The following is a 20,624-nucleotide window of genomic DNA, read 5'->3' as shown; positions in this document are numbered from 1 at the left end:
ATATTGTAAATCCCACATAAAAGAGGAGTGATGTTCATATGTAGTTAATATTCAGTCTTTTATTGTTCATAGTTAATATTGTAAATCCCACCTAAAAGAGGAGTGATGTTCATATGTTGTTAATATTCAGTCTTTTGTTGTTCATAGTTAATATTGTAAATCCCACATAAAAGGAGTGATGTTAATACGTAGTTAATATTCAGTTTTTTATTGTTCATAGTTAAATCAACATAAAAAACACAAGATACACTTACAATTAGTGCACTAACCCAAAAAACCTTCCTCCCCCATTCACACTCATTCACACAAAAGGGTTGTTTCTTTCTGTTATTAATATTCTGGTTCCTACATTATATATCAATATATATCAATACAGTCTGCAGGGATACAGTCCGTAAGCACACATGATTGTATTTTTTATGACAAAAAAACCAACAAAAAATAAAAAAACATAACCCCCCCCCTTCCCCGGTTTGTGGGACAAATTTTCAAGCGTTGACCAGTCCGCAGTTACAAAAAGGTTGAGGACCACTGATATAGAGGATCTTTGGCTTGTGTTTTTGCAGTAGGTCCTTAGAAACAGCAGAGTGCTCCTGTGCTATAGAGGATCTTTGACTGGCGTTATCATAGTGCTTTTCGCTTCATTTAGGAAAAACCTTATACATGACATCGTACTTGTTGAAGTATACATTTTAAAATATGAGGAGAGTCTCTTATTTTTGGGCGTTTCGAAACAGGTCAAAGGTCACCCTGTCAGCAGAAGGTCGTTTGGAAGGAAATGGAGCCCACCACGTCGTTCCATCAGATTTAGTTAGGCACTGCTCTGGAGTCTTTTCACCAAAACTAATTGGTCGTTAAGTCAAATGAAGATGAGAAATTTTGGGTCCCTAATGTTCTAATGCAGAGAGGTCTGGCAGTCTGTGTGGGATTTGGTACTGATCTAAGCCCCTCCTCGGAATAATCTGCAGCAGATGTTTTGTACACACACACACACACACACACACACACACACACACACACACACACACACACACACACACACACACACACACACATGTATTGCCTACTTTGTGTGGACCCACGTTTGGTCAGTAGGTTGTGAGGGCCCCCCTTTCCATACTTGCCAACCTTGAGACCTCCGATTTCGGGAGGGGGGGAGGGCGTGGTTAAGAGGGGAGGAGTATAATTACAGCTAGAATTCACCAAGTCAAGTATTTTATATATATAAGAAATACTTGACTTTCAGTGAATTCTAGCTATATATATATATATATATAAATATATATATATATATATATATATATATATACATTTTTTTATTATTATATATATATATATATTTTATTATATATATATATTTTATTATATATATATATATATATAAATAAGAGAAATACTTGAATTTCAGTGTTCATTTATTTACACATATACACACACATAACACTCATCTACTCATTGTTGAGTTAAGGGTTGAATTGTCCATCCTTGTTCAATTCTCTGTCACTATTTTTCTAACCATGCTGAACACCCGCTCTGATGATGCATTCTGCTTCGTCTCCTTGTTGTGCGCGCAGTTGTGCACTGCACTCTCTAAAAGCCGTAGATGTTATTGTCACATATGCATGTACACTTGATGGCAGTATTGTCCTGTTTAAGAGTGTCACAACATTGCTGTTTACGGCAGACAAACTGCTTTACGGTAGACGAAAACGTGACTGCTGCTGTTGTTGGGAGGACGTTAATGAAACTGCCTAACAATAAACCCACATAAGAAACCAAGAACTCGCCCTGCATCATTCTACAGTTATAACGTGATTGGGCAGGCACGCTGTTTATATTGTGGGAAAGCGGACGTGAAAACAGGTTGTCGACACGTCACTCAGGTCCGCATGAATTTCGGGAGATTTTCGGGAGAAAATTTGTCCCGGGAGGTTTTCGGGAGAGGCGCTGAATTTCGGGAGTCTCCCGGAAAATCCGGGAGGATTGGCAAGTATGCCCCTTTCCACTATAGCTAGAATGATGAAAAATTATATCTAGCACTAGATGGGAGTAGAGAGTTGCAAGCTCACTTCAGAATGCAAAACACACAAAGTAAAAACTTTTTTTTTTACTTTTGTAGTTGTGAGGACCGACCGCTGTTGCTAGGTAGATTTGACCATACACACACATAGTAGTAAGTTCTGTGAGTTAGCCATTTTTAAGGACAGCAAAGTACTGAATGAAGGGAACACATCTAAATTGAAAATAAATCATATCTTGCTAATTGCTCAACCTATTTTCATTCAGTTTACATTATTGCATAAATGTACAAAACATGTGCTACATATACAAATGTATGTACATAATAAGTAGAAAATGAAACATACACAAAATGTGTACATAAATACATAGAGTACAGTACACACACACACACACACACACACACACACACACACACACACACACACACAAAAAAAACCCTACACAAGTAGTGTGGGTTCCAAACACCCTCTAATGCACAGGTGTCAAACTCAAAGCCCAGGGGCCAAATCTGTCCTGCCACATTATTTTATGTGGCCCGCGAAAGCCTGGAAATAATGAGTTAATAAAATGCTTTATATTTTATTACTAAACATATTTGTTAGTTCCCTTTTGACATTATATAGCGGTATAGCTCGGTTGGTAGAGCCAGCAACTTGAGGGTTCCAGGTTCGATCCCCGCATCCGCCATCCTAGTCACTGCCGTTGTGTCCTTGGGCAAGACACTTTACCCTCCTTCTCCCAGTGCCACCCACACTGGTTTAAATGTAACTTAGATATTGGGTTTCACTATGTAAAAGCGCTTTGAGTCACTAGAGAAAAGCGCTATATAATTAATTAATAATTTAAAAAATAAATAAAAAATCATGCAATGCATATCTTTTGAAATTCAATATCAAAATCAAAATATTATGTATTCCAAAAATATTTTTTGTTAAAATAATGATAGATACTGTACTTAAATACCTGCTTGACTTATGATTTCAAAACAAGTTATAAATCTAAAAATTGACAATAGATTGTACGGTTAAATTCCGCCGACTGAGTTTTTTAACCGTAAAATCAACTTTTTTTCCCCCATTTACAGCAAGACACTAAAACATTAAAACAAGATTTTACGATTAAAAAAAAAATAAAAAATCGCAGCTCTGTTGATTGAATTTTACGGCTAAAAACAGTGGTATTGTTTTTCCATTCCTGTTATTCATTTTTTTATATGCTGTAAAAACCCCACTGCTTTTACTGTAAAATTCTGGTGACTAAGCTGCCAGTTTTTAAAGTCAAATGTAAATATTTTTTGCAGCTTATGTCAAAAATATATTGTTAATGCAATATATATACCGTATTTTTCGGATTATAAGTCGCAGTTTTTTTCATAGTTTGGCCGGGCTCCAGTGCGACTTATATATGTTTTTTTCCTTCTTTATTATGCATTTTCGGCAGGTGCGACTTATACTCCGGTGCGACTTATACTCCGAAAAATGCGGAATACATATGTCTATTCATATATTACTCATTGTTAAAGCGGCCCTCTGAGGGCAACCATAACTGCAATGTGGCCCTCAATGAAAATGAGTTTGACACCCATGCTCTAATGCAATGAATGACCTAAAGCCGAGACTCAGTTTCACGTTTCTGCCACGCTGCTGATTTAATTGCCACTTGTTTCCATTTATTAGTTTTGTTTAGGCTACCAATGCACATCCGGACAAGACGGTTCTACTAGATCAGGGGTCGGCAACCCAAAATGTTGAAAGAGCCATATTGGACCAAAAGTACAAAAACAAATCTGTCTGGAGCCGCAAAAAATTAAAAGCCATATTACATACAGATAGTGTGTCATGAGATATAAATCGAATTAAGAGGACTTAAAGGAAACTAAATGACCTCAAATATACCTACAAATGAGGCATAATGATGCAATATGTACATATAGCTAGCCTAAATAGCATGTTAGCATCGATTAGCTTGCAGTCATGCAGTGACCAAATATGTCTGATTAGCACTCCACACAAGTCAATAACATCAACAAAACTCACCATTCATGCACAACGTTAAAAGTTTGGTGGACAAAATGAAACAGAAAAAGAAGTGGCATAAAACACGTCCGAGAAAGTCGGAGAAAGTTATACATGTAAACAAACTACGGTGAGTTCAAGGACCGCCAAAATTAGTAGGACAAAACGGCGCTCGCCAAATACTCGAATCAGTGAAGCATGTTTAATACAAACAGTGTGCTTTGTAACAATTAGGGAGGTTTGTGTCATGTTTGTCCTCCTACAGAAACCATATTAAAACAAAAAATATAAATTTTTCCCCCCTCATATTTTTCCATTTTTCATACATTTTTTTAAAAAGCTCCAGAGAGCCACTAGGGCGGCGCTAAAGAGCCGCATACGGCTCTAGAGCCATGGGTTGCCGACCCCTGTACTAGATACTCCAGTCAGCTTTTTCAAAAATAAAATGAAACCAAATTAAAAGCTCTTACATTTATTAAAATATAGGGTTTAGAGCAGGGGTGTCAAAAGTGCGCTATGGGGCCATTTGCGGCCGTTAGCTTATTTTTTGACGGCCCCGGAACAATTCTTAGGTAGCATTCTTATCTTTTTTTTTTTTTTTTTTGTGTGCAAATTTTGTAGGTTTAAACCTCAGCATCAAGTATTTTGTTGATGAATGATACCTGTTAGTATGCAAGCTTTTTTTTTTTAAGCTTATTTTATTGCCATGCTATACACATTGATTGATTGATTGAAACTTTTATTAGTAGATACATATTCCGTACAATTGACCACTAAATGGTAACACCCGAATAAGTTTTTCAACTTGTTTAAGTCGGGGTCCATTAATTCATGATACAGATATATACTATCATCATAATACAGTCATCACACAAGATAATCATCAGAGTATATACATTGAATTATTTACATTATTTACAATCCGGGGGGTGGGATGTGGAGGGGGGGGGTTAGGTTTGGTTGATATCAACACTTCAGTCATCAACAATCAGCATCAACAATTGCATCATCAGAGAAATGGATATTGACTTGGTAGGATATGTACAGCAAGTAGTGGACATAGTGAGAACAGAAAGCATAAAAACAAGTATCTACATTTGATTATTTACATTTGATTATTTACAATCCGGGGAGGTGGGATGTGGAAGGGGAAGGGTGTTAGTTTAGGGTTGTAGTTGCCTGGAGGTGTTCTTTTAGTGCGGTTTTGAAGGAGGATAGAGATGCCCTTTCTTTTACACCTGTTGGGAGTGCATTCCATATTGATGTGGCATAGAAGGAGAATGAGTTAAGACCTTTGTTAGATCGGAACCTGGGTTTAACGTGGTTAGTGGCGCTCCCCCTGGTGTTGCGGTTATGGCGGTCATTTACGTTAAGGAAGTAGTTTGACATGTACTTCGGTATCAGGGAGGTGTGGCGGATTTTATAGACTAGGCTCAGTGCAAGTTGTTTTACTCTGTCCTCCACCCTGAGGCCCTCAGTGTGGCCCTCAGTGTAAAATCTTTGACCTTGGCTTTGTCCCAGTGAGCCTCATTTATGTCTAATGGTGGACTCCTGGGTTATGCGGTCATCTCTGACACAAGTGATATCATTATTCTGATAACATTGTAGGCAATCAAAGCATTTACCAATCGGCCACTTTTTGATGAAATACAGCATATTTATCTGCAACGTATAACTATTCCGATCTCTCATCCTTACATAATACATTTAATATGAATGGATGATAATAGAACAGCTATATATGTACTGGTATTCAACACAGTGAGAGGGAAAAAAATACAAAACTACTTGACAAATTAAATTCTTGTGTGAAAAACAATACAAATAACATGCATCCCTACGGTATATATTTTGTTTTGTTGTTATGCCAGTGCTGTCAAAGCTTTTTGCAGCAAGGGTCATCATTTTTTTCCCAAAAGCTAAACAAATATTTTTAAAAGTTATACGCATTTTCAGCCCTTTCATATTAGGCTTCTGGACTCCTGTAGAGCGTCTTGTAGATCTGCATCGCTTTCTTGTATCCATCGAAAATGGTCTGTGTGATTTACCTCCACCCCCAGGGCCCTCCTCTGCGTACGCCTCCCACTGAGCCTGTTCCACGGTGATCAGTCACGCTGCCGAGGTCTTGTACAACTGCTGGGCCCCACCTCCTAATTTTGCCGGTGCGGGAATTGAGCGTAAACGGTAAGTATGAGAATTTCTCCCCAGAAAATGTTGAAAGTTCTCTGAAAATGCTCAACGTTGTAAGACTGTGTTCGTTGTAGACAGCAGAGCAGTGCAGTGCAGAGCGAGGGAGGAGGCACACCTAGGGCCTTTACATGGGTAAGTAAGTCCGGCACGCATTGACATCAATGTAAAAATAAAGCTTGTGAAACGGCGTGCACAGTGGTGATAAAACTTCTTGCAGGTCTTATAAATGCATTATTTGATGCTTTGCCTATTGTTTACTCAAATATCTAACATTTTAACCACATTTATAACTCCTCATATAGGAAAAACCTAATGGGTCTTTCCATGAATATGAGTTATTAGTAGGGATGTCCGATGATTATCGGCCGATAAATGCTTTAAAATGTAATATCGGAAATGATCGGTATCGGTTTCAAAATTATCGGTATCTGTTGCAAAAAGTAAAATGTATGACTTTTTAAAACGATGCTGTGTACACGGACGTAGGGAGAAGTACAGAATAAACCTTAAAGGCACTGCCTTTGCGTCCCAGCCCACTCACATAATATCTACGGCTTTTCACACACACAAGTGAATGCCAGGCATACTTGGTCAACAGCCATACAGGTCACACTGAGGGTGGCCGTATAAACAACTTTAACACTGTTACAAATAAGCGCCACACTGTGAACCCACACCAAACAAGAATGACAAACACATTTCGGGAGAACATCCGCACCGTAGCACAACATAAACACAACAGAACAAATACCCAGAACCCCTTGCAGCACTAACTCTTCCGGGACGCTAAAATATACACCCCTGCTACCACCAAACCCCGCCCACCTCAACCTCCTCATGCTCTCTCAGGGAGAGCATGTCCCAAATTCCAAGCTGCTGTTTTGAGGCATGTTAAAAAAAATAATGCACTTTGTGACTTCAATAATAAATATGGCAGTGCCATGTTGGCATTTTTTTTTCCCATAACTTGAGTTGATTTATTTTGGAAAACATTGTTACATTGTTTAATGCATCCAGCGGGGCATCACAACAAAATTAGGCATAATAATGTGTTAATTCCACGACTGTATATATTGGTATCGGTTGATATCGGTAATTAAGAGTTGGACAATATCGGAATATCGGATATCGGCAAAAAAGCCATTATCGGACATCTATAGGCTTGGACTTGTTTCTTCAGCGTTGTCCACTTTGGGAAGGCCATTCTAAAACCTTAATTCTAGCCTGATTTAGCCATTCCTTTACCACTTTTGATGTGTGTTTGGGGTCATTGTCCTGTTGGAACACCCAACTGCGCCCAAGACCCAACCTCCGGGCTGATGATTTTAGCTTGTCCTGAAGAATTTGGAAGTAATCCTCCTTTTTCATTGTGCCATTTAAAGCACCAGTTCCATTGGCAGCAAAACAGGCCCAGAGCATAATACTACCATCACCATGCTTGACGGTAGGAATGGTGTTCCTGGGATTAAAGGCCTCGCCTTTTCTCCTCCAAACATATTGCTGGGTATTGTGGCCAAACAGCTCAATTTTTGTTTCATCTGACCACAGAACTTTCCTCCAGAAGGTCTTATCTTCGTTCATGGGATGTCAGATGAAACAAAAATTGAGCTGTTTGGCCACAATACCCAGATAAGTTAAATTTAATTTAAGAACTTGCACACAAAGCAACACTGGAGGTGACTATGATGTGCGCATTTACCGCACCTGCGTACTAGTACAGAGGGGGCCTTAAATGACCATTGTGTGTGTGGACAAGGATATGGTGTAGAAGGGGCCTAAAGACAGAAGAGGGTCTGCATGCCTCCACTATCGCTTGTCATGACTCTCGCACTGCAAAAAGTCAGTGTTCAAAAACAAGAAAAAAAAATAAAAAAATTAGGGGCATTTTACTTGAACTAAGCAAAATTATCTGCCAATAGAATAAGAAAATTTGGCTTGTCAAGACTTTCCAAAACAAGTCAAATTAGCTAACCTCGATGAACCCAAAAATACCTTAAAACAACAGTAATAACAAGTGCACTTTTATTGATAGAAAAACAAATATGAGACCTTTTTGCTCAATATGTTGAAAAATATTCTTAAATGAAGTAAATGCTAGTGCCATTATCGATAAAATGACATCGCGCCAGTATGTGTGTATATATATATATATATATATATATATATATATATATATGTATGTGTGGGAAAAAATCACAAGACTATTTCATCTCTACAGGCCTGTTTCATGAGGGGGGGTACCCTCAATCATCAGGAGATTTTAATGGGAGCATTCACATACCATGATTTATATAGGGCACAGAGTGGGTGGGTACAGGCTGGCCTAGGGGCGTGGTGATTGGCTCATGTGTTACCTAGGAGGTGTTTCCGTCTATGGCGGCATGTTGTTATAATTTCGCTGCGCTTGTTGAGGGATGACAGGTCTGGACGGTAAATAATAAACAGTTTCTCTTTCAAGCATAGGTTGCATCTTTTATTACCACTATTGTAAGGTGTGCTGGATGCAAGAATTTGCCATGTTATTGAATATTCAACATTATTGTCTTTGAGGTCCCAAATGTGTTTGCTGAGTTCTGTGGTATTTCGCAGGTTTTTGTTCCTGAAAGAAGCCTTGTGATTGTTCCATCTGGTTTTGAATTCTCCCTCGGTTAATCCTACATATGTGTCGGATGTGTTAATGTCCTTGCGTATTACCTTAGATTATATATATATATATATTCCTTGCGCACTAATTGACTGAAATTTGGTCAGGGGCCGGGCTGTAAATATATATGTATATATATATATATATATATATATATATATATATATATATATATATATATATATATATATATATATATATATATATAAATATATATATATATATATATATATAAATATATATGTATATATATATATATATATATATATATATATTTATATATATATATATATATTTATAAATATATATGTATATATATATATATATATATGTATATATATATATTTATATATATGTATATATATATATTTATAAATATATATGTATATATATATATATATATATATATATATATATGTATATATATATATATATGTATATATATATATATATATATATATATACATATACATATATATATATATACATATACATATATATATATATATATATATATATATATATATATATATATATATATATATATATATATATATATATAAGAAGAAGAATTGATCTGAATGTGCATGAACTATTTCTGTTCAAAATTGTTTGAAATGTTAAATGTTTAAATATTAACTGTCAGTTTACTGTACTGTGCCAACTGTACTACTATATGAGTACGTATTTTTTATTGTTTCATTGAAAATAAAACAGCAAAGCCTGTCATCTGTTTTAATATGAGGCAAAATTGTGTCAAAGTCATGATTTTTCATTTCATGCTTGAAATAAGAAATGATTACTTTAAAAAAGTAGTTTTATACTTGTGAGTGTTGATGATATAGCTTTGCAACAGTTGGTATTCTAGTTTCAAGCATGTTTTACTCAATATAGGTCATCAAATCTCAGCAACAAGCTGTAATATCTTACTGAGATCATTTAGGACCAAAACCCTTAAAACAAGTAAAACACTCTAACATAAAATCTGCTTAGTGAGAAGAATTATCTTATCAGACAGAAAATAAGCAAATATCACCCTTATTTGAGATATTTAATCTTACTTAGATTTCAGTTTTTGCAGTGCGCAAGTTAAAGCCAGCTCCTTTCCCTGGCTAATTCATGTGTACATCTTTTGGCAAACCGAAAAACGGTGTACTGGTATATTTGAATATGAATGCATGTACTAAAATGTAACATTGTATGATGAAGCGATGGCACACTTACTGTAAATGAATGTCAGTTATGTATAGTTTCTTGCATCAAACACTTTAAAAAGGTTCCTTGCAAATGGAAGAGGTTGCAGAGGCAAATGACACATCTTCGGTGTTAAAAGGTGTTGAATTCTATATAATTGAAGCCTGTTCTTACTCTCATGCATCTGAGCTTTATAATCGTCCTCTTTGAAAGGCTTTTTATAATAACCTGTTTTTTTTTTTTGGACTCTCCCTAAATCTGCTGCTCACTGCACTTATGGTAAGTGCTGTAGTGGCGCTAGAATGTAAATGTAGTAGGAGAGAGCCTGGCTAATATCCATAAGGAATACAAGACGGTCCTGTTCAAGTCGAGCGCTGATGCACGTCTCAAGGCCGTGTTCTCCGTTTTTTTTGCGATTTCTGTTCAAAGGTCTCGTACGCCACAGAGAGACGGCTGGGATTTACTTCAATTATGCCGTCAATAAAGACGGTGATTGAACTATCTGCTTAAAGTGCTTTAATTGGCTTAGGTTTGTAATCATGTGTGCTTGACTCACTCACTGAGGTCCCAGTTCCTTCACGTGTGATGTTAATGACTGAAAAAAGCATTTCAAACTTCACTTTGCAGCAAATTAACCTTTGTTGATGAATAGAATACAAATTAATATATCATTTAGGTAACACTTTAGTATGGGGAACATATTCTGAGTATCAGAGACTTAATTTAGAGTTATTTGGACACTAAGGGAACATATTCTAAGTAATACAGACTTAATTTAGAGTTATTTGGACACTAGGGGAACATATTCTAAGTAATAAAGACTTAATTTAGAGTTATTTGGACACTAAGGGAACATACTCTAAGTAATAAAGTCTTAATTTATAGTTATTTGGACACTAGGGGAACATATTCTAAGTAATAAAGACTTAATTTAGAGTTATTTGGATACTAGGGGAACATATTCTAAGAAACAAAGACTTAATTTAGAGTTATTTGGACACTAGGGGAACATATTCTAAGAAACAAAGACTTAATTTAGAGTTATTTGGACACTAGGGGAACATATTCTAAGAAACAAAGACTTAATTTAGAGTTATTCGGACATTAGGGGAACATATTCTAAGGAACAAACACTTAATTTAGAGTTTTCTGGACACTATGGGAATATATTCTAAGGAACAAAGACTTAATTTAGAGTTAGTTAAACACTAGGGGAACATATTCTAAGTAACAAAGACTTAATTTAGAGTTTTTTGGACACTATGGGAACATATTCTAAGTAACAAAGACTTAATTTAGAGTTATTTGGACACTAGGGGAACATATTCTAAGTAACAAAGACTTTTTAGAGTTTTTTGGACACTATGGGAACATATTCTAAGTAACAAAGACTTGATTTAGAGTTATTTGGACACTAGGGGAACATATTCTAAGTAACAAAGACTTAATTTAGAGTTTTTTGGACACCATGGGAACATATTCTAGGTAACAAAGACTTAATTTAGAGTTTTTTGGACACTATGGGAACATATTCTAGGTAACAAAGACTTAATTTAGAGTTTTTGGACACTATGGGAACATATTCTAAGTAATAAAGTCTTAATTTAGAGTTATTTGGACACTAGGGGAACATATTCTAAGTAATAAAGACTTAATTTAGAGTTATTTGGACACTATGGGAACATATTGTAAGTAACAAAGACTTCATTTAGAGTTTGTGGACACTAGGGGAACATATTCTAAGTAATAAAGACTTAATTTAGAGTTATTTGGACACTAGGGGAACATATTCTAAGAAACAAAGACTTAATTTAGAGTTATTTGGACACAAGGGGAACATATTCTAAGTAATAAAGACTTAATTTAGAGTTATTTGGACACTAGGGGAACATATTCTAAGTAATAAAGACTTCATTTAGAGTTATTTGGACACTAGGGGAACATATTCTAAGTAATAAAGACTTAATTTAGAGTTATTTGGACACTAGGGAAACATTCTAAGTAATAAAGACTTAATTTAGAGTTATTTGGACACTAGGGGAACATATTCTAAGTATCAAAGACTTAATTTAGAGTTATTTGGACACTAGGGGAACATATTCTAAGTAATAAAGACTTAATTTAGAGTTATTTGGACACTAGGGGAACATATTCTAAGTAATAAAGACTTAATTTAGAGTTATTTGGACACTAGGGGAACATATTCTAAGTAACAAAGACTTAATTTAGAGTTATTTGGACACTAGGGGAACATATTCTAAGTAATAAAGACTTAATTTAGAGTTATTTGGACACTAGGGGAACATATTCTAAGTAATAAAGACTTAATTTAGAGTTCTTTGGACACTAGGGGAACATATTCTAAGTAACAAAGACTTAATTTAGAGTTATTTGGACACTAGAGGAAAATATTCTAAGAAACAAAGACTTAATTTAGAGTTATTTGGACACTAGGGGAACATATTCTAAGTAACAAAGACTTAATTTAGAGTTATTTGGACACCAGGGGAACATATTCTAAGTAATAAAGACTTAATTTAGAGTTATTTGGACACTAGGGGAACATATTCTAAGTAATAAAGACTTAATTTAGAGTTATTTGGACACTAGGGGAACATATTCTAAGAAACAAAGACTTAATTTAGAGTTATTTGGACACTAGGGGAACATATTCTAAGTAACAAAGACTTAATTTAGAGTTATTTGGACACTAGGGGAACATATTCTAAGTAATAAAGACTTAATTTAGAGTTATTTGGACACTAGGGGAACATATTCTAAGTAATAAAGACTTAATTTAGAGTTATTTGGACACTAGGGAAACATATTCTAAGTAATAAAGACTTAATTTAGAGTTATTTGGACACTAGGGGAACATATTCTAAGTATCAAAGACTTAATTTAGAGTTATTTGGACACTAGGGGAACATATTCTAAGTAATAAAGACTTAATTTAGAGTTATTTGGACACTAGGGGAACATATTCTAAGTAATAAAGACTTAATTTAGAGTTATTTGGACACTAGGGGAACATATTCTAAGTAACAAAGACTTAATTTAGAGTTATTTGGACACTAGGGGAACATATTCTAAGTAATAAAGACTTAATTTAGAGTTATTTGGACACTAGGGGAACATATTCTAAGTAATAAAGACTTAATTTAGAGTTCTTTGGACACTAGGGGAACATATTCTAAGTAACAAAGACTTAATTTAGAGTTATTTGGACACTAGAGGAACATATTTTAAGAAACAAAGACTTAATTTAGAGTTATTTGGACACTAGGGGAACATATTCTAAGTAACAAAGACTTAATTTAGAGTTATTTGGACACCAGGGGAACATATTCTAAGTAATAAAGACTTAATTTAGAGTTATTTGGACACTAGGGGAACATATTCTAAGTAACAAAGACTTAATTTAGAGTTTTTTGGACACTAGGGGAACATACTCTAAGTAACAAAGACTTAATTTAGAGTTTTTTGGACACTAGGGGAACATATTCTAAGTAATAAAGACTTAATTTAGAGTTATTTGGACACTAGGGGAACATATTCTAAGTACAAAGACTTAATTTAGAGTTATTTGGACACTCAGGAAACATATTCTAAGTAACAAAGACTTAATTTAGAGTTATTTGGACACTAGGGGAACATATTCTAAGTAATAAAGACTTAATTTAGAGTTATTTGGACACTAGGGGAACATATTCTAAGTAATAAAGTCTTAATTTAGAGTTATTTGGACACTAGGGGAACATATTCTAATAAAGACTTAATTTAGAGTTATTTGGACACTAGGGGAACATATTCTAAGTAACAAAGACTTAATTTAGAGTTATTTGGACACTAGGGGAACATATTCTAAGTAATAAAGACTTAATTTAGCATTATTTGGACACCAGGGGAACATATTCTAAGTAACAACGACTTAATTTAGAGTTATTTGGACACTAGGGGAACTTATTCTAAGTAACAAAGACTTAATTTAGAGTTATTTGGACACTAGGGGAACATATTCTAAGTAATAAAGACTTAAGGGTTAGGGTTATTATTAGAAATGTCCGATAATGGCTTTTTGCCGATATCCGATATTCCGATATTGTCCAACTCTTTAATTACCGATACCGATATCAACCGATACCGATATCAACCGATATATACAGTCCTGGAATTAACACATTATTATGCCTAATTTGGACAACCAGGTATGGTGAAGATAAGGTATTTAAAAAAAAAAAAATCATAAAATAAAATAAGATAAATAAATTAAAAACATTTTCTTGAATAAAAAAGAAAGTAAAACTATATAAACACAGTTACATAGAAACTAGTAATTAATGATGATGGTATGGGGGTGTATTAGTGCCCAAATACCATCACAGATGCTGGCTTTTCAACTTTGCGCCTATAACAATCCGGATGGTTCTTTTCCTCTTCCTCTTCTTTTCAGTTTTTCTTAAACCGTTCAACAATTTGCTCACGCATTTGCTGACAAAGTGGTGACCCTCGCCCCATCCTTGTTTGTGAATGACTGAGCATTTCATGGAATCTACTTTTATACCCAATCATGGCACCCACCTGTTCCCAATTTGCCTGTTCACCTGTGGGATGTTCCAAATAAGTGTTTGATGAGCATTCCTCAACTTTATCAGTATTTATTGCCACCTTTCCCAACTTCTTTGTCACGTGTTGCTGGCATCAAATTCTAAAGTTAATGATTATTTGCAAAAAAAAAAAAAAAGTTTATCAGTTTGAACATCAAATATGTTGTCTTTGTAGCATATTCAACTGAATATGGGTTGAAAATGATTTGCAAATCATTGTATTCCGTTTATATTTACATCTAACACAATTTCCCAACTCATATGGAAACGGGGTTTGTACATCATTAAAATGCCAATGTTATTCTTGTAAAGTTACAGTAAGTCTTCAGTACTCCTCAAAGTAAAACGAGAGTTGTCTTAGCTTCCCAACTAAAGATGCAGTATTTGAATGTGTTTTAATCTTGCATCATGCTTGGAGAGGACGTTTGTGTGTAGTGGGACAATTTTGCAGAAGTTTCAGTGGAAATGTAAAATAGGCAACGTATAACAAGTTGAAGTATTTTTTATCTCTGGAGCCTGGCTGCATAATTTCAGCTCCAATAATGTCACCATTCTGTGTTTGCCTTCATCCTTTCCTGTTATTTGTTCTTCTTCACTCTCGTTTCTTGCCTCCCCTGCTGTTTATTCTTACCAATCTTACCCCCATCATCCCTCTTTCACACTCAGGCTTTTCTTTTTTCACCGCCTCGCTCTTTTTATTCAGCGATTTAGGTCAGTGAGTGTGTAAAAGACGACACACATCTGGCCTATAAAGCGCCGCGTCCTCCTTCGGCCCAACTCCCGTCCTTTCCCCTCGCCAGTCTGTGTGTTGACTTTGGACTGTGGCGTCCAATCTCTGCCATCTTATCTTTATGACTGGGAGGGCTTCCTCTTTTCATGCCAAAAGTGACACTTACCCTTTTTTTTGTGTGGGTTCACTCGGAAAACACAATTGCTTCAGGTTGCTGATCCACAGGAAATCTGTTTCCATGTTAGACTGTCGCCATCATAAGATGTTTATCAAGTGTGCAGACATGGTTTAATGAAGGACTTTCACAAAAAACCTACAAACCCCGTTTCCATATGAGTTGGGAAATTGTGTTAGATGTAAATATAAACGGAATACAATGATTTGCAAATCATTTTCAACCCATATTCAGTTGGATATGCTACAAAGACAACATATTTGATGTTCAAACTGATAAACTTTTTTTTTTTTTTGCAAATAATCATTAACTTTAGAATTTGATGCCAGCAACACGTGACAAAGAAGTTGGGAAAGGTGGCAATAAATACTGATAAAGTTGAGGAATGCTCATCAAACACTTATTTGGAACATCCCACAGGTGAACAGGCAAATTGGGAACAGGTGGGTGCCATGATTGGGTATAAAAGTAGATTCCATGAAATGCTCAGTCATTCACAAACAAGGATGGGGCGAGGGTCACCACTTTGTCAACAAATGCCTAAGCAAATTGTTGAACAGTTTAAGAAAAACCTTTCTCAACCAGCTATTGCAAGGAATTTAGGGATTTCACCATCTACGCTCCGTAATGTCATCAAAGGGTTCAGAGAATCTGGAGAAATCACTGCACGTAAGCAGCTAAGCCCGTGACCTTCGATCCTTCAGGCTGTACTGCATCAACAAGCGACATCAGTGTGTAAAGGATATCACCACATGGGCTCAGGAACACTTCAGAAACCCACTGTCAGTAACTACAGTTGGTCGCTACATCTGTAAGTGCAAGTTAAAACTCTCCTATGCAAGGCGAAAACCGTTTATCAACAACACCCAGAAACGCCGTCGGCTTCGCTGGGCCTGAACTCATCTAAGATGGACTGATACGAAGTGGAAAAGTGTTCTGTGGTCTGACGAGTCCACATTTCAAATTGTTTTTGGAAACTGTGGACGTCGTGTCCTCCGGACCAAAGAGGAAAAGAACCATCCGGATTGTTATAGGTGCAAAGTTGAAAAGCCAGCATCTGTGATGGTGTGGGGGTGTATTAGTGCCCAAGACATGGGTAACTTACACATCTGTGAATCCTGAAAGGTACATACAGGTTTTGGAGCAACATATGTTGCCATACAAGCAACGTTATCATGGACGCCCCTGCTTATTTCAGCAAGACAATGTTGAGCCACGTGTTACATCAGCGTGGCTTCATAGTAAAAGAGTGCGGGTACTAGACTGGCCTGCCTGTAGTCCAGACCTGTCTCCCATTGAAAATGTGTGGCGCATTATGAAGCCTAAAATACCACAACGGAGACCCCCGGACTGTTGAACAACTTAAGCTGTACATCAAGCAAGAATGGGAAAGAATTCCACCTGAGAAGCTTCAAAAATGTCTCCTCAGTTCCCAAACGTTTACTGAGTGTTGTTAAAAGGAAAGGCTATGTAACACAGTGGTAAAAATGCCCTTTCCCAACTACTTTGGCACGTGTTGCAGCCATGAAATTCTAAGTTAATTATTATTTGCAAAAAAAAATAAAAATGTTTATGAGTTTGAACATCAAATATGTTGTCTTTGTAGTGCATTCAATTGAATATGGGTTGAAAAGGATTTGCAAATCATCGTATTCCACATTTTCCCAACTCATATGGAAACGGGGTTTGTACTTTTACTGACTGAGTCAGTCCCTACAATGTATAGCAATGATGGACACAAAGAAGCAGTAGGTCAAATAACATTAGATTGACAATTTCTAATTATACATTAGCGACGTACTGTAGCATTGTATGCAATGTATTTATTGCTCTTTTTGTTTTGTTTTTTGTTTTACTTTTGGCTGTGTGTAGAAATGGTGAAACTTGCCAAGGGACATGTAAGCAAATATTAACATTGCTGTATGTATACTTTTGACCCAGCACTTTTGCTCACATTTTCAGTAGACCCATAAATAATTCATAAAAGAACCAAACTTTATGAATGTTTTTTGTGACCAACAAGTATGTGCTCCAATCACTCTATCACAAAAAAATAAGAGTTGTAGAAATGATTGGAAACTCAAGACAGCCATGACATTATGTTCTTTACAAGTGTATGTAAACTTTTGACCATGGGTCATTGTTTAAAAAAAACATATATCACCACCAAATTATTTTTTTCCTTGGCCCATGCATGTATCACCCTTTTACGTTTTGTTGACGCCAGTTAAGTTGTTTTTTTTTACATTTTTGTCCTGTCCAGGCAAATCCTATTGTTGATGTAGATGCCCATATTTGCTGTACAGCATACTTGCCAACCCTCCCGGATTTTCCGGGAGACTCCCGAAATTCAGCGCCTCTCCCGAAAACCTCCCGGGACAAATTTTCTCCCGAAAATCTCCCGAAATTCAGGCGGAGCTGGAAGCCACGCCCCCTCCAGCTCCATGCCGACCTGAGTGACGTCAGGTGCGCAACACCACGTAAATCGCTGGCCAACCAAAAAGTAACCCCAGTACGCTATAGCCAACATTCACCAGGAGATGGCAACAGACAAACATAGATCACTCTATTACATTCCTCCCCTTTTAGAAATGTATAGAAGTTACTCAAAATAAATAAACAACCCAACCAAAAAATGCAGCAGCTCAATTAAAAAACTGTACTTAAGCCACATTCTTTTCTTTTTTTTTTTTAGTACTGAACTCTTAACCCTCATTTGTAAACAATAACATGCTTATTATACAAACAGTATTTGTACACCTTTAACACAGATTTTTATACTGTCTTCAGAGATTCAGTTTTTTTGGTGGTACTCGAAACCTTTCTGGGTACCTGCGAAAGGGTGTTCAGCATGGTTAGAAAAATAGTGACAGAGAATAGAACAAGGATGGACAATTCAACCCTTAACTCAACAATGAGTAGATGAGTGCTATGTGTGTGTATATGTGTAAATAAATGAACACTGAAATTCAAGTATTTCTTTTATATATATGTATATATATATATATATATATATATATATATATATAATACAATAAATATATATATAGCTAGAATTCACTGAAAGTCAAGTATTTCTTATATATATATATATATATATATATATATATATATATATATATATATATATATATTTATATGAAATACTTGACTTGGTGAATTCCAGCTGTAAATATACTCCTCCCCTCTTAGCCCCGCCCCCAATTACGTCCCCGCTCCACCCTGACCACGCCCCCGCCCACCCCGACCACGCCCCCCACCCCCCACCTCCCGAAATCGGAGGTCTCAAGGTTGGCAAGTATGCTGTACAGATTGACTTTACAAAAGAGAAGTGTGGGATACTTGTTTGTATTTGACTTTATTAATAGGAGGGGGAAAAAGAAGACCGAGGGCAGAGGTGGGTAGAGTAGCCAGAAATTGTACTCAAGAGTACTGTTACTTTAGAGATTTATTACTCAAGTAAAAGTAAGGAGTAGTCACCCAAATATTTACTTGAGTAAAAGTAAAAAGTATGTTGTGAAAAAACTACTCAAGTACTGAGTAACTGATGAGTAACATACACACTCATATACATACATACATACATATACATATATATATATATATACATACATACATACATACATATACATTGATATATACAGTATATAATTTATATGTATTTATTTAGCTGTTTTTGTTAACATGTTAAAGGGGTTTTAATGAATATACATGCATGTTTAACATATAGATTCCTTTCTTTCATGTAGACAAGAATATAAGTTGGTGTATTACCTGATTCTGATGACTTGCGTTGATTGTAATCAGACAGTAGTGATGATAACGTCCACGTTTTCAAATGGAGGAGAAGAAAAGTTCCTCCTTTCTGTCTAATACCACATGAAAGTGGTTGGTTTTTGGCATCTTGTTTGTCCAGCTTCCATATTCGTTTTTATACACTTTACAAGAAATATATTGGCGTCAAACTCCGTAGCTTGCTAGCTTGTTTGCGCTGGCTTTCGGAGACTCTTGTTTTGAAAGCGCAGGCGCGATGGAGCGGCACTTTTATTGTGAAGACAGGAACGTCCTCATGTGCGGTCAGTCTTTAGGCTTTTGACGGGATGTACGGTTAAAATAAAAAAGTATCTTTTTTCCTTCACACTTTTGATTGATTGATTGGAACTGTTATTAGTAGATTGCACAGTACAGTACATATTCCGTACAATTGACCACTAAATGGTAACACCCCAATAAGTTTTTCAACTTGTTTAAGTCAGGTCATGTGACCAGCTGGCTCTGTTTGATTGGTCCAACGTCACCAGTGACTGCATCTGATTGGTGGAACGAAGTGAAACGTCACCAGTAAGGCAGGCACTCTGAAGGTCTGTCTGACAGACCAAAACAAACAAAGCGTGCATTAACAGATCGATAAAAATTAGTAGCGAGTAGCGAGCTGAATGTAGATAAAAGTAGCGGAGTAAAAGTAGCGTTTCTTCTCTATAAATATACTTAAGTAAAAGTAAAAGTATGTTGCATTAAAACTACTCTTAGAAGTACAATTTATCCCAAAAGTTACTCAAGTAGATGTAACGGAGTAAATGTAGCGCGTTACTACCCACCTCTGAGGGGGAAATTGCGGGGACTAGAGGGGGGGATAAGTTGAGTATTTTGTGTGTCATTATGTCACAACATACAAAGAAACAAACCAAAATGCATTTGTTTTTGCAACAGGAAGGGACACACACACACACACACACACACACACACACACACACACACACACACACACACACACACACGTAGTCATTGACATGCATATTCTAGAGGGCAAGCTTAATCACATCCGAAATCTCTCAAATAATTAATGTCGTCATTTTGGCCGCTGCCGCCTTTCCGGTGCGAGCCGATCAGGCGCCAGCAGTAACGAGAGAAAGATGGTGAACAAAGGGAGCGAGAGCTACTGTGTTAAGAGAGACCGGGAAAAAAAGGCAGACGATGAATAGATGAGATAGTTTAGAGAAAGAAAAAGTGACTGAAACTGAGAACAAAGATGGTGATTGGCATTGTT

General features: G+C 36.1%; 1 protein-coding gene across 1 annotated transcript in view; it reads left to right on the top strand.

Annotated features, from left to right (window-relative positions):
• Positions 1–6,096: 6,096 nt before the first annotated feature.
• Positions 6,097–20,624, top strand: part of celsr3 (cadherin, EGF LAG seven-pass G-type receptor 3) — a 283,146-nt gene continuing 268,618 nt past the window's right edge. The window contains exons 1-2 of the mRNA XM_061974323.1: positions 6,097–6,221; positions 6,302–6,359. The gene's annotated coding sequence lies outside the window, so the exon portion shown is untranslated. The remainder of the gene's footprint in view (positions 6,222–6,301; positions 6,360–20,624) is intronic.

Source organism: Nerophis lumbriciformis, linkage group LG01, assembly GCF_033978685.3.
Source record: "Nerophis lumbriciformis linkage group LG01, RoL_Nlum_v2.1, whole genome shotgun sequence".
NCBI lineage: Eukaryota > Metazoa > Chordata > Actinopteri > Syngnathiformes > Syngnathidae > Nerophis > Nerophis lumbriciformis.
This window is presented reverse-complemented; position numbering and strand designations above follow the sequence as displayed.